The sequence below is a fragment of the Colobus angolensis genome, unplaced genomic scaffold (assembly GCF_000951035.1).
Source record: "Colobus angolensis palliatus isolate OR3802 unplaced genomic scaffold, Cang.pa_1.0 Scaffold4, whole genome shotgun sequence".
NCBI classification, from domain to species: Eukaryota; Metazoa; Chordata; class Mammalia; order Primates; family Cercopithecidae; genus Colobus; species Colobus angolensis.
The window spans coordinates 7,534,504-7,546,646 of NW_012117376.1; the positions used below are offsets into that span (position 1 = coordinate 7,534,504).

Sequence of the window (12,143 nt, forward strand, 5' to 3'; positions counted from 1 at the left end):
AGCTGGGGCTCAAACGCCATTCTATCTGACTAGAAAACCCTTTGCTGCAGAAGCCACTGGGCAGAGACCCAGGCCTCTTCTGTCCTAGCCTGGACTCCAGGGTTGTGCCAGCTAGAGAGAAGCAGCCAGTCACCAGCCAGGTTAGGCTATGGGCCTGTCAGATAACCCAGCAGGGCTTGAGGAAGGAGCTAACCAGTGGCCTCTGTTTTAGGTGGAACTCCACAAAAGGCTTTACTCCTTCTTGGGAGGACAGGTGAGGGCAAGGAGGTTGGGGCTTCAAAGGAGCTGCCCTACAGAAGCTCTTTTCACTTTTCCTGTTCAAAACACCTTAGTGCTCATCACCCCATTTCACCTCAGCAACTCTGAAAGTGGGGCGGGGGAAAATACCCATTGGACAGATGGAGAAACCAAGATGCAGAGAGGTGAAAGTGAAGTGACTTGCCCAAGGTCACAGCTGAGAAGCAGAATCACAGGGCCCAGGACCCTGGAAACTCACATTCCTCCTGTTCTACAGAGAAAGGAGGAGAGACCTAAAGAGGAATGTCCCAGCCAGGCACAGTGGCTCAAGCCTGTTAATCCCAGCACTTTGGGAGGCTGAGGTGGGCAGATCACTTGAGTCCAGGAGTTCAAGACCAGCCTGGGCAATAGGGCAAAACTCCATCTCTACAAAAACAAAAATTGCCAGACGTGGTGGCGCATGCGTGTGGTCCCAGCTACTCGGGAAGCACAGGTTGGAGGATTGCTTGAGTTTAGGAGATGGAGGCTATAGTGAGCTATGATCATGCCACTGTACTCCAGCCTGGATGACAGAGCGAGACCTTGTCTCAAACAACAACCACGAAAAAAGAAATGTCCCCATTCTGCTGATGAGGAAGTGGAAACACAGAAGGTTGGGTCTCCTTCAAGCCGCTCAGTGAAAAGTGATCAAGCCCTCAATTGTCCTGGGCGTTTTCTTCATTCCTCCGCAGAACTTGGCCTTTCTACTGTCCAACAGCCCAGAGTTTACAAAATACTTGGCATGGCCACAGTATCTTGGGTTCAAGGTTATGCCACTGTCAAACCAGATACAACTTCACTCACATCCAGTACAAAGGTCCAAAGAGGGGAAAGGACATCCCATGTCACCAGCAAATCAGGAGCTAACTCCAAAGGCTGTTTTCCTGGCCCATCCCTTTCAGTAGTGGAATAGAGACTTGGCTGGTGGGACCAGCCTCCAGATGACCCTAGTAATTGCTTGCGGGGAGGGAGGTTCTGAGGCCTAGAAATGGCAAGTGGTCTGAGGTTTCACGTTAAAACCTGTTTCTGCTCTAGCCCAGCAGTCGGTGAACACCAGGTACTTTCTGATGGTGATTGAGGTTGGTGCAGGGCTGCATTATTTGCTCTACATCCCACCATGAGAACACACCAGGAGTGGGGGCTTTCCACCCAGATCCCCAAGAAGTTGCTCCATCATTCTGTCTCACCACAACCATTTCCTTCTCTAAAAACTCCCTTCCCTGCAAGCCCTGAGACCAGCCAGGCTCTCACCACAGAGTACATGCAGACTTGCTTCTTCAGCTGTGGCCACACCAGGCTCAGGAATGTCCCAGGAGGCCCTCCTATCTCTGCTGCTGCCATAAGCTGAGGGCGTGTCGGGGACTGGCCTCAGTAAAGGTTGGGCCTGGAGCTACTGCCTCTCTGAGAGTAAGAGTAATGCTCCCAACCCCTGCAAAGCAGTTTACATCCAACAGCTCACTTAATCCTCACAGCTGTCTTGTGGGGATGGAAATAGTCATTATCAATGGCCATTTTACAGAAAAGGAAACTGAAGACAGGGAAGTAACTTAGGGTGACACAGCTTTTCAGCCTGACTCTGAGCTGTCTGCTTCTCTTAAGGGGCTGCTCGGTGGACTCAAAAACAGTATTGAGTATCAGGTTTTGGTTTTTGTTCTGCTATCAGAAAATTTTTTGAAGATGTCTGGGAAATAGGTAAGACTTCTAATGATGCTAAAGCAGGAAGAGTCCCCCAGGATGGGAAAACTGAGGCAGCGGGGAGGAGACCTGTCTTAGCTAAAGTTGCACAGTAGGTGAACTGGCTGGTGCTGGACCTAGCGGCAGGAAGTACCCGCTAAGCTTTGACCTGGATTCATAGGCTGGCCAGCCAGGCTGCTGCCCTTTATCCCTAAGGCCTCTGTTTCTCTGCTGTGTAGGCCAGGCCCTCCTGGAGGTCACGCCTCAGTCATCAGTGATGGGGTGACAGACTGTGGGAGCCGGAGTGCGGCTGCAGTAGGAAACCAGCTTGGTTGCATCAGTACTCGGGTTCCAGCCCTGCCTAGTTAGGCAAGGGCACTCCCCCACCTTTGCTACAAGTTTCCCACCACTCCAGCCCCACCCTGCCTGCCCCCTTCACCCCGACCCAGGATGGCTCTGCCCCTAGCGGTGCTCTCACTATGAGGGGCAGAGCCTCTCATCCCAGCCTGTGCCAGGCAGGAGCCCTGATCCCACACGTGGCAGGACCCACCTTGGGAGGTGGAGGATTCTCTCTCTAGGAGAAAGAGGATTCTGCTGGTGGATGACACCTGCTATTACTGACTCATTCATGCATTCAGTCTCTTCTAAGTTTATTCATTCCATCAACATTTTTTTTTTTTTTTTTTGAGCCCGAGTCGCTGTCTGTCGCTAGGCTGGAGTGCAGTGGCACGATCCTGGCTCACTACAACCTCTGACTCCCTGGTTCAAGTGATTCTCCTGCCTCATCCTCCCAAGTAGCTAGGATTACAGGCATATGCCACCACGTCCAGCTAATTTTTGTATTTTTACTAGAGCCAGGGTTTCACCATGTTGGCCAGGATGGTCTTGATCTGACCTCGTGATTCGCCCACCTCGGCCTCCCATCAACACGTTCCTTTTGTTTGTTTTTTGAGATGGAGTCTGGGAGGTGAAGGATTCTATCCCTAGGAGAAAGAGGATTCTGCTGGTGGATGATATGTGCTCTTACTGACTCATTCATGCATTCAATCTCTTCTAAGTTTATTCATTCCATCAACACATTCTTTTTGTTTGTTTGTTTTTTGAGATGGAGTCTGGCTCTCTTGCCCAGGTTGGATAATGCAGTAGCATTATCTCGGCTCACTGCAGCCTCCGCCTCGAGGGTTCAAGCGATTCTCCTGCCTCAGCCTCCCAAGTAGCTGGAATTACAGACACGTACCACCACGCCCAGCTAATTTTTTTTTCTTTTCTTTTTTTTTTTTGTATTTTTAGTAGAGACAGGGTTTCGCTATGTTGTATAGGCTGGTCTCAAATGCCTGACCTCAGGTGATCCACCCACTTCAGCCTCCTAAAGTGCTGGGATTACAGGCACGAGTCACAACACCCGGCCTCCATCGCAAATTCTTATCCAGCCCCTTCTAACCTGACAGCCACACTGGGTCATGCCTTCTGCTGGACCCTGGGGACACAGAAATGAATAAGGTGGACATGGTCCTGCCCTGGAGGAGTTTAGAGGGTAGAGGGGCACTGTGTCATGTGTCTGATGCTATAACACAAAGATAGACATGGGACAGCAGCAAGACAGAGAGGGAGTGTGATGTATGGGAGCAGCAAGGCAGGGAAAGATACAAAGGGGGACAGCATCTGCCTTGGAGGAAGAAGGGAGCAGTAGTTGGCTAGATGAAGAGTTAATAGTAGCAACCCCAATACAAACTCTGCAGGCATTTACTGTGTGCCAGAAGCTTTATTCTCATTAATTTTTTTTTCTTTTTCTTTTTTTTTTTTTGAGATGAACTCTCACTCTGTCACCCAGGCTGGAGTGCAGTGGCACGACCTCCACTCAGTGCATCCTCTGCCTCCCAAGTTCAAGTGATTCTCTTGCCTCAGCCTCCTGAGTGGCTGGGATTACAGGCATGCGCCCCCATGCCCAGCTAATTTTTGTATTTTTAGTAGAGAGAGAGTTTCACCGTGTTGGCCAGGCTGGTCTCGAACTCCTGACCTCAGCTGATCCTCTCACCTCAGCCTCCCAAAGTGCTGGGATTACAGACATGAGCCACCTCACCTGGCCCTCATTTATTTCCATCTTTACAACAAACCTGGGAAGCAGATATTATCAGCCCCCTTTTACAGATGAGGAAATTGAGGCTCCAAAAGGTTAAATGAATTTCCAAAGTGGTATAACTCAAAAGCACAAAAGCCAGAATTTGAACCAGGTTTGTCTATCTCCAAATTCAGTGCTAAATTTAGACCTAGAGTTAAGTTAAAAAATACAGGATGGTAACTGCAAAGGACTGGAGGCTATATCCAAAAGATTAACAATGGTAGTTTCTGGGGGGATGAGTTTACATTGTTATGCATTGATGTACATTTGAATTATGAGACAAGAGATGTCCATATATGCTGGAATTCACAATGATTCCTATGGTACATTAGTTTCATTTTCTCTGATTCTTTTCTTTACCCCAGAAATGGAAATTGCTTAAGTGCATTTTTTTTTTCTTGAATACAAAAATATAGGATCCTTTTTTTGAAAGTCAGATGTCAATTTTAGGGTGACCATTACTAGTGAGATTTTTTTCCCCTTTGTGTTTTCCTAACTTACTATATCAAGCATGTCTTTCATAATTTGAAAGTAATGTTATTTTTAAGAAATGAATTGCACACATCAAGGACTGGAGTGACCCAGCCGACGCAAGTGCCTGCAGTTCCTGAGAAGAAGGCTTGGGGGTTTTGGGTGACCTCAGACCAGAGTGAGTCAGCGGGGTGAAGTGGCTGCCAAAACACCAGGCAAGCAAGTAGAAACACAGTCCCAGATTTGAGAAGGAAACCTCCCCTTCTCCTCTGGGCTGATCAAGCTTCATTTGAGGCTCAGACATACAGGAGAGCTACCCTAAAGCTGAAGAGAGACCTAAGGACAGCTGAGGGACCTTGGAGAACAGGCCTTTAGGGGAAGGTCTTTACAGTGCATATGCAGTTGGCATGCCTGTATGAACAGGCTTGACCAGGGGGCTTACCCTGCCCAGATACATAGTGAGCTACCTATTACTGGAAGTACACAAGGAAAGACCAGAAGACTACCTTATATTAAAGGGCAGCTGTGTGGGTGATAGACTGCATTAGCAGACAACCCAAATATTAAGACAGACAGCATTTGTAGGACATGAGGGGGAAAAGATAGATAACCAACTTAACATCTCAGAGGGAATATGCTAGAACTGTCAATAGTAAGCAATAGTGGTGACAGAATCATTTGTTGAGTACCAATTGGGTACTAGGCATATTACATAGATATCAGTGGTTTTCAAACTTGAAGTACACCAGAATTTCCTGGAGGGTGTGTTGTAACACAGATTGCTGGGCCCCATGCCCAGGGTTTCTGATTTAGTATGTCAGAAGTGGGGCTACTTCACAGGTGATGTTAATGCAGCTGGTCTGGAGACTACACTTTGATATACATGATCTTATTTATTTGTCATAGCCACCTTATAATGGAGGTTCTGTTATCCCTATTTTCCAGGTCAAAAAAAAAAAAAAAAAAAAAACGAAACAAAACAAAAACATCATCTGAGGCTTCTCAGAGTTAAAATTACTATTTGTAGCTAGTAAGTGGCAGGACCAAGATCTTTGAATCCAGATTTTTTTTTAAGCAGGCTTAATTCATTTTATTTTTTCTTGTGTAAAAACTCTGTTGACCAGGGGCAGTGATTCACACCTGTAATCTTAGCACTTTGGGAGGCCGAGGCATACAGATCACTTGAGCCCAGGAATTCCAGACCAGCCTGGACAACATGGCAAACCCTGTCTGTACAAAAAACACACAAAAAATTAGCTGGGGACGGTGGTGCATGCCTGTAGTCCCAGCTACTAGAGTTGGGGAGTGGCTGAGGCAGGAGGATTGTTTGAGCCCTGGAGGTCATGCCACTGCACTCCAGCCCGGACAACCCTGTCTCAAAAACCAAAACTAAACTCTTATCTTGTATACATAGCTGGAACCTGGGTCCTCCGCACAGAGACTCTGGTCTGGATCTTGATGAGATGGTCATGAACTCCTGATAGGGAGACTTGATAGGGAAACTTGATGAATATGGTGTCTCTCCAGAGGTTGGGGGTCAGATAGCTATGATTCTTGGAGATGACATCAAAGGTGGCCTTGGCAAAGTTGCCCAGGTGGCAGTGCAGCTTTGGGTTATGCTATGCCCATGATTTCTCAGCTCTTTTTTTTTTTTTTTTTTTTTGAGATGGAGTCTCTGTTGCCCAGGCTGTAGTGCAGTGGCACCATCTTGCCTCACTGCAACTTCTGCCTCCCGGGTAGCTGGGACTACAGGCGCATGCCACCACACCCAGCTAATTTGTTGTATTTTTAGTAGAGACAGGGTTTCACTATGTCGGCCAGGATGGTCTCAAACTCCTGACCTTGTGATCCGCCTGCCTCGGCCTCCCAAAGTGCTAGGATTACAGGCATGAGCCACCGTGTCCAGCCGATTTCTCAGCTCTTAAGAGCTCCAGGGTGCTCATGTTGTGGGCTCTCTGCTGGGGCAGTACTTTTTCTTTCTGTTACGATGGAATACACCTGGCTGAGGTGTAGCACTGGTCAATACTAGCCATCAGCAGCATCTTGGGCACAGGGACCAAGGTGACACCATTGCGTCAGTGGAGCAGGGATAAGGCACACCAGCACAGAGCCACAGCAGCCTGTCACCTTGCAAGGGATGGTGTGGGGGCTAACTGATCTTATTCCCCCAGTGGCTTCTCTGCACAGGGACAATGGAGAGCCTGACCAGGGTCATGGCCCCTCGGATGGCAGTGGCTACCTTCTCAGAGCACTTAACACCCAGACCGATGTGGCCACTGTAGTCCCCATTGGTAACACACATCTTGAGCCTGGTGTGCTGGTCAGCGCAGGTCTGTTTTTGCACAGGCGTGGTCTTCAAAACCTCATCCTTGAAAGATGCCCCCAGGAAAATGTCAATGATCTCAGACTCCTCAATGGGCAGGGAGAATAGCTAGATCTCCTCCAGGGACTTGATCTTCATGTCCTTGTCCAGGTAGCCCAACTTGGTGACAGGCATCCATTCCTTGTCTTCACCCTTGCCTCTGCAAGCTCCATGGCCCAGACCCTGACCCCAGCTACTACCCCAAGGCCCCAACACCACTGCCAAAGCCTCCATGGAAACCACTATGACCTCCCATTCCTGGGCCCCCAGGGCATCTGAGTCCACTCTCTGCACCAGTCATCTGCCATTTGGTGTTTTCTCAGGGAAGAAGTTGAACCCAGATCTTTCTGACTCTGAAGTTCATGTTTAACTAAAACAGTTAGTTCCTTTTCTCAATTAATAAATAGAAATAAAGATTCTAGGCGGGGCACAGTGGCTCATGCCTGTAATCCCAGCACTTTGGGAGGCCAAGGTGGGTGGATCACCTGAGGTCAGGAGTTCAAGACCAACCCGTCCAACATGGTAAAACCCTGTCTCTACTAAAGATACAAAAAATTAGCTGGGCATGGTGATGGGCGCCTGTAATCCCAGCTACTCGGGAGGCTGAGGCAGGAGAATCACTTGAATCTGGGAGGTGGAGGTTGCAGTGAGCTGAGATCACACCATTGCACTCCAGCCTGGGCGACAGAGTGAGACACTGTCTCCAGAAAAAAAAAAAAAAGATTTGAATTGTTTAATAACAATAACACATGCAAGTTATTTCTTCAAGATATAAGAACAGAAATTTTGATCCCTGGAAGAGGTTGGAGCAGGAGTGACCAGTATCGGGGGAAAGAGAAACAGCAATGCCCTGAGTGTTGGGGAGCTTAGTGATTCAGCTCCTACCCCCGTATGTTGGGAGAGCTTTGGGTTATGCTATGCCCATGATTGCTCAGCTCTTACAGCTCCAGGGTACTCAGGTTGTGGGCTCTCTGCTGGGGCAGTACTTTTTCTTTCTGTTACGATGCAATTCACCAAACATGTATTGAGCATCTTGCTTAACAAAGCAAAATATGATATCCTGCGGTAGGCTGAGTAATGACCACCTAAAGATATCAGGTCCTAATCCCCAGAACCTGTGAAGGTTACCTCGGATGGTAAAGAGATTTTGCAGATATGATTACATTAAGGATCTTAAAATGGAGAGAGCATCCTGGATGATTATCCTAGTGGGCCTGATGTAATCACAAGGGTCCTTATAAGAGAGAAGATAATGTATGAAGATAGAACAAAGAGAGATTTAAAGATGCTGTGTTGCAGGCTTTGAAGATGGAAGAGGGGACCACCAGCCAAGGAGTGCAGCCCAAGAAGCTGGAAAAGTTATGAAAACCAATTCTCCCCTAGAGCCTCCAGAAGGAATGCAGCCCTGCTGACACCTTGATTTTAGCCTCTATAAGACCCATTTTGGACTTCTGACTTCCAGAACTGTAAGACAATAAAATCATCTTGTTTTAAGCCACAAATTTGTGGTAATTTGTGAAACTGATACAGATGTAATTGCCAAAAATATTATAGAAAACTGGCTCCGGTTTTCACATAGTGTGCAGTGAATAAACACATATAAATCCACATTCACCTTCACTCTGCCTCTGGCCTGGTGTATTTGGAGGAGCAGGTGCACAGTGGTGCATATGTGGCTTCTTGTCTTGAAGAGTGAGAGTACCTGTAGCCACCTAGACCCACACAAACCACTCTGGTCTTATTTTCACAAGTAAGCATGTTTGATTTGTTCCTTCAGTAAACATTTACTGAGTACCTGCTTTGTGTCCAGCATGGTGCTAGGTGTGGCTACAGTGAGATGAGCCAAACAAGTTATCATGGGACTTTGGGTCTGTAGAGAGATGTGTGTGTAGAAATTCAATACTCTTTCATATTTATAATCATAATGAGGGTGTCTCTGAACGGGGTTCAGTTTTAAAGTCAGCAGTCAGGTAGAAAAGACATACCTAAAACTACATTTAAAGCTCTTAGGGCTGGGCGCAGTGGTGCACACCTGTAATCCCAGCATTTTGGGAGGCCGAGGCGGGCAGATCACCTGGAGTCCGGAGTTCGAGACCAGTGTGGTCAACACAGTGAAACCCCGTCTCTATTAAAAATACAAAAATTAGCTGGGCATGGTGATGGGCGCCTGTAATTCCAGCTACTCGGGAGGCTGAGGCAGGAGAATTGCTTGAACCTGGGAAGCGGAGGTTGCAGTGAGCCAAGATCATGCCATTGCACTCCTGCCTGGGCAACAGAGCGAGACTCTGTCTCAAAAAATAAAATAAAATAAAGCCCTTAAATTACCTGTACTGCACAATAATTCTTTTGTGTGCTCAATGAGAATTGGTTTTCATAACTTTTCCAGCTTCTTGGGCTGCATTCCTGGGCTAGTTGTCCCCTCTTCCATCTTCAAATTCTTTTGTATGCTAAAATAAGTAACTAAAGGAAAGGCTGTCTTGAGATACTTGGACATTGAAGCCTCTCTGCCTTTAAGAAAATGACCCCATCTCTAGGGATGCATTGAGGTTGAGCAGAGAATTCAGAAGTGTTCCTGGTATCTGCAGGGGTGACTCCAGTTTGTTACTGTATTCAGCATCTATCAGCTTAGCACATGCTAAAAGATGAGTTGGGTTTTGTGAGGATAATACCAAATTCTGGGGTGGCATCTTTGGAGGTCAGTGGTTGGAGGATAAGTTGTAAAGCTGGTGTTAGTTAAATGTGCCTCTGATATGAGTCCACAGGGCAAACCGAGGTCAGTGCTCTTATGGAAAAGAGCGGGGGCCATGAGAATCTATAGTGGGGCAAGCTTAGGGGTTCACAGAGGCCTTCCCAGAGGAAGTGACCTCGAACTAACACTTGAAGACAGGTAGTCATTAGCTAGGTGAGACAGTTGAGGACATTCTGGACATACATATTACCTCCGCCAATAGCTGGAGTTGCAGCTTCATCTGTAGGACCAAAAGAGTGACACCCACAGGCCCCTTACTGCCTAGAGGAATGCTGGGACTCTGCCCTAACCTCAAGAACCTCTGTGAGATCCTTGTCTTGTGAACCTCATGCACTGTTTGACTTCCTAGGAAATGCTATGGATTTCTTAAAATGAGATTTCTGATTTATCTGCTGCTTCTGCCTGGGGTACTTTTTGTTTTCTGGAATAGTATGGTGAGCCTTTGAGCAGAGTGGTCCTAGAATCTGCTCTAGCATTAACTTGTTACATGACTTTGGGCCAGTCACTTCTTCCCTCTGGGCCTTGATTTGTCCATCTGTAAAGTTGGGAGCAGGTGGAACCCTTCCAGCTCCGATGCTGTCTGGTGGGACTGTGAGGAAGCAGTGACCTGTAGTGGTTAAACCCCAGGCTGTGGCCCTGAGTGGGAGTCTTGCCTGCACCATTTACTGGGACCTTGGGCAAATCAATTCCCCTCTCTGAGGCTCCATTTCCTCATCTGTACAATAGGACCTTCATTCCTATCCCCCTGGATTATATGAGGATTAAATGAGATTACAGACATAAAGCATTTGAGGCTGTGCCAGGCCCAGCAAATGGCAGCTGCTGTCATATTTTGTAATGGATGTGAAACAGAAAATGTTAACTCTTCTGATTGCTGCGAAACACACCACCCTCAGGGTTTACCATCAGTGCAATCCCCGCAAACTGTCAGAAGGTCCTCTGATGGGTGTCCAGGGAAACACCCAAAGCTGGGTAGCTTCACTTCAGCAGGAACTGAGGAAACTCCCCATGGGGAAAAGCTGGCGGAGTAGGTGGTGGCTGTGCTAATTTGTGGGTGTGAAGATAATTCCTAGACTCTGAGCTGCACGGTTGAGCCTGGGATGGAGTCTGGGTGGCCTGAATTAGCTCAGGGTGGGAAAGGAAATGTCCCTTGCCCCTAGCTAGTAACCAGAGTCAGGATAGCCTAGGGCAGGATGGAAGGGAGAACTGAGTCTTCCCTCACCCATGACCTGCCCCGGTCCTCTGCCTGTGCCATACTATCACTCTAATTCTGACCACCTGGTGCCTGTTCATCTTGTCACTTGTAAGTCTGACTGCTCTTTACATAAAAGATGGGAAACGAAGGCTCAGAGAAAGGCAGGGACTTGCCCAAGACCACACAGCAAATCAGAACCAAATCTAGGTCTCCAGGCCTCAGATCCAGCTATCTCTGTCAGCATCAGACAGCCTCCTTGATTCTGGCAAGAGAGTGAATGGCTGGTTGTTGCCTGGCAACCACAGCCCCCCCAGATGTTTTCTATCTCCACATTTTTATGAGAATCAGGCCATTCAGCGATATCTGGGCTCAGACCTCAAAGAGAAAATGTCTCTGGTCTTAGGGGCAGTAGGGACAGGACTCCTCATGTTGAAGCACTTACCTAGGCAAGGCCTATGTTCCCCTCCAGGTTCTAGAACTCTCCCAGGCTGCCCCGACCCATTTCTCTTTCTTGCTTAGGGACCAGATTCACACGATTTCCTCACTTCCAGCTGAACTGAGCTGTGCTTTGTCATCACTGACAGCAAGTGCTGGAGGAGAAAATCCTGCTGGGGCCTTTAATCACATTGAAAGAGCAATTTAGGAGTCATCCTGGGCCTGAACCCTGGTTTTGCCAGTCATTGGCTACATGACCTTGATCAAGTTACTCCACCTCTCTGAGTTGGTTCCTTCATCTGTAAAATGGGGTTAATGTCTTCCTCTCAGGTCTGTGTAAAGAGTTAATGAAATAATGAATGGAAGCCCGGTGCAGTGGCTCATGCCTGTAATCCCAACACTTTGGGAGGCCGAGGTGGGTGGATCACGAGGTCAGGAGATCGAGACCATCCTGGCTAATACAGTGAAACCCCATCTCTACTAAAACTACAAAAAATTAGCCGGGTGTGGTGGCGGGCACCTGTAGTCCCAGCTGCACAGGAGGCTGAGGCAGGAGAAGAGTGTGAACCTGGGAGGCGGAGCTTGCAGTGAGCCAAGATTGCGCCACTGCACTCTAGCCTGGGTGACAGAGCAAGACTCCATCTCAAAAAAATAAAATAAAATAAAATGTAAGGTATCAGGCATAGAAATAGGTATTCAGGGCCACGCGTGGTGGCTCACACTTGCAATCTCAGCACTTTGGGAGGCCAAGGCAGGCAGATTACCTGAAGTCAGGAGTTCAAGACCAGCCTGGCCAAGACGGTGAAACCCCGTCTCTACTAAAAATACAAAAATTAGCCGGGCGCGATGTCAGGTGCCTGTA

General features: G+C 47.8%; 1 pseudogene; it reads right to left on the minus strand.

Moving 5' to 3' along the window:
• Positions 1-5,937: 5,937 nt before the first annotated feature.
• On the minus strand, positions 5,938-7,085 carry LOC105521440 (annotated as a pseudogene).
• Between the last annotated feature and the right edge of the window lie 5,058 nt (positions 7,086-12,143).